Source organism: Sitodiplosis mosellana, unplaced genomic scaffold (genome assembly GCF_009176505.1).
Source record: "Sitodiplosis mosellana isolate CC-2019 unplaced genomic scaffold, AAFC_SMos_1.0 Smas_scaffold_3876, whole genome shotgun sequence".
Lineage (NCBI taxonomy): Eukaryota > Metazoa > Arthropoda > Insecta > Diptera > Cecidomyiidae > Sitodiplosis > Sitodiplosis mosellana.
The window spans coordinates 1651-4721 of NW_022599118.1; the positions used below are offsets into that span (position 1 = coordinate 1651).

At 35.4% G+C, this 3071-nt stretch overlaps 1 long non-coding RNA gene across 3 annotated transcripts; it reads left to right on the forward strand.

The window, feature by feature from the left end:
- Positions 1 to 257: 257 nt before the first annotated feature.
- On the forward strand, positions 258 to 3065 carry LOC129571968 (uncharacterized). 3 transcript variants are annotated; one of them, XR_008688371.1, is made up of 4 exons: positions 258 to 1894; positions 2087 to 2185; positions 2282 to 2356; positions 2433 to 3065. It is a non-coding gene; the product is annotated as an uncharacterized LOC129571968 (long non-coding RNA). The 3 variants fall into 3 exon arrangements; XR_008688372.1 differs by having other exon boundaries at positions 258 to 1020; XR_008688370.1 differs by having other exon boundaries at positions 258 to 2185.
- The last annotated feature ends 6 nt before the right edge of the window (positions 3066 to 3071 follow it).

Here is a 3071-nt window from a genome sequence, read left to right on the forward strand (position 1 = left end):
GCTCTGTGCGCCTCACTCACTCACCAGTCTTCCGCTTCTTCTTCTTTTTCTTCTTTTCGCTATAGCAGATACGAACAAAACGAAGAAGAAGAAGAAGCACAACATAGTGTGCGGTGTGCGTATAAAAACTCATTTTCGTGAGTCGAGCAGCGCACACGAATTTATTGTCTTTCATTCAAGTGAGTGTGTGCGCTACTCGCAGCGTCCATTCAGTGCGATTCTTAAGCTCTGTCGCAATTATTCTTATTGGTGAATATTTATCCCATGCTATTGCTATATTATTAGTAGTAAATGCATTGTATCCATTTTATTTTCATGCGATTCAATCGGTGTTCATTTGTTTAATTTGTTTTTCACTTTTGAAATGGATGCCCAATGGGTGTTTGAATTGTACGTTGCGTGAAGCACGGGATAAACACTTTGTGAAAATGGACAAATTATAAGGCGGTTGCTCAGTAAATTCTGATTTCTTTTATTGGCCATACTGTTTGCTTTTCCGTGTCACGATAACTTGGTTACCTGTGTTCGTTCACATCCTTTATCGCTTCCTCTCTTTTTCCTTTATCGAAAAGTGCTCAAAACAGATGTGAGTCTCACGATTGTTACTCTCATTTGATGTGATCATTTCAAAATGGCCGGTTCATTCGCTCTTGAAAGAACATATTTTTGGCATTCTTGTTGAATTTAATTTTTGGAATGAAAATTTCGTTGTTAAATTGTGAATTAATCAACTGTGTGTAGATGAACATTTCAAATGTTGATACCATGGATAAAATTTGTGGGCAATTTAAACTCATTTGAATTGAATTCATGGATGTGCTGTTGTTAAAATTATGTTGAAAATACAGAGTGTCTTGTGATCAAACGTACAATGATAGAAATAAGGAGTAAATTTAAATCAGACACCAATTTTGGATGATTCGGAACGAATAAAGAGATACAAATTCATCGGACTTTTTTTTTCATGACATTTACGAAAGAGACCTTGAAAACGAAATGTCACTTCAGTACAATAATCTCGTAAGCAATTTTTTGAGTGTTTTCACAACTTTCCCAAGCGCGACCCCACACTTAGCTTCTAAATGTGACACCGTAGTAAGTGTGGGCATACGTTTTGCGAATAAGCGACAAAGAGAGTGGGAACAAGTGCGCGTGTATTAGTCGCTACATTGAGAAGCATCGCATCAGGCTACTCACTACCACACGCGCACTTGTTTCCATTCTCTTTGTCGCTTGTTTGCAAAACGTATGCCCACACTTACTACGGTGTCACATTTAGAAGCTAAGTGTGGAGTTGCGCTTGGGTTATTACTCAACTATTTAGCCGAGTTCAATATCAGTTATAAATTCCCTCATATTCCACTCATTTGACGTCACATAAGTCACATAACAATATCACTCATAGCTCTAATATGAAGTGAGGGCAAAGACACAGTTCAGAGTGATAATGAAATGAGCGTGCGATGTGTTAATGCAATATTTAACTGTGATAAGAACATTGATCCTTTTTTTCTGCCTTCAAATTGATAGAGTCATTTCAGAATATATAAAATTAACTTTGTTCAAATATGATCACCGTATGTTTCGGGCTAATTTGAATTAATGACAATATGAACTACGACACTATAATCAATTTAATGCCGATTTCAGGATATTGCTAACTGTCATTTATTTAGATTATATTGAAAAAAAGTGTTTTTGTGATACGAAATTTGAATTTGAAATAAAAATGCTTAGTCCAGCTTTGTGTACCCAAAGATATATGACTTTGTTCCAAAAATTCAAAAAAAAATCATTCCAAGACCAATGTGAATATTATTTTGGCTGTCAGTTGATGATCATGGTTCAATTTTACATTGGGCTATTGAACATAAAAAATTGATAATTGGACCAAGTGAGAAATGTCAATAATTTCTCAAAGGACTTTCAAATTAATTTCAAATCGGAAGGAGAAACAGCTGTACATTTGGCTGTTGCGAATGGAAATTTTCAAAAATGAATGAAAAAAAAAACAATATTCAAAACGGTTCAGTCTGTGTAGAAAGAGTGTTTTTCAGTCTATTTCATTCATCGTTTCTTTCTCCAGTTCAAACGGAGGTCGTTGAACTTCTCATTGAGCACGAAGGCGATGTACGTGAAAAAGATAACGATGGATGGACATCTCTTCGCTGTCCTGCTGAGTGGGGTAATTTTGAATGAATTTCTGCTTTAAAACAAGACGATTTGATTTTTTCCGTTTATACGAACCGTTTTAAACAATTTATCTATTATTTTCCAATAGACGGTCATTGAACTTCCCATGGAGGGAAGGGTCGATATTCATTCTAAAGACGATGTGGGATACACTCCTCTTAAGGTGATTTTGTATAAGATTTCACTTACATTTGTTCAGAAAATGGTTCGTTCTATTCAACTAATTCAATATGTTCCAGGTTGCAGAGGTGGCGTAATTTTGGATACTTATGATTCGAAGGAATGTGATGCAATTCATGTCATTAATCAATTATCATAGAGATTTGAACGACCTCCTTATGACCTAAATAATAATTATCATTTAGATCATAAGGAGGTCGCTTGATTCTCTTTGATAAAGGTGCACAGATGTGATGTATCCAGTTGAATTTCTACAATTTCCATTCGGTTGGTCTGCAAAATACTAATTATGATATCTCAATGTTGCCGTTAGAATGAATATCTGCTCCTTTCTCGATGGAAATTTGAGGGGGCGATATTCATTCTAAAACCAATGATGAGTGTACCACAAGATGCAGGATTTTTCGGCTTTCAAGCTCACTGCATATGAGCGAAATGGTACTTCACTGTTTGAAAGGATGTTTTGGCCAGTGGTGTCGACGAAATATTTTAACCATTTAATGTGATCTTTCAGGAAATCACCACCGGATTTGCACCATACTTTCTATCGATTCGAACATTTATCTTCAATTTCTTTTTATCTATCAATTTATTTAGTCCAATTTACATGAAAACATACTTCAAGATCAGATCATATTCATCTTTATAATTCTTTTGGCATGTGACGTTCTTGAATAAACCGCGATCGATCCTTAAAA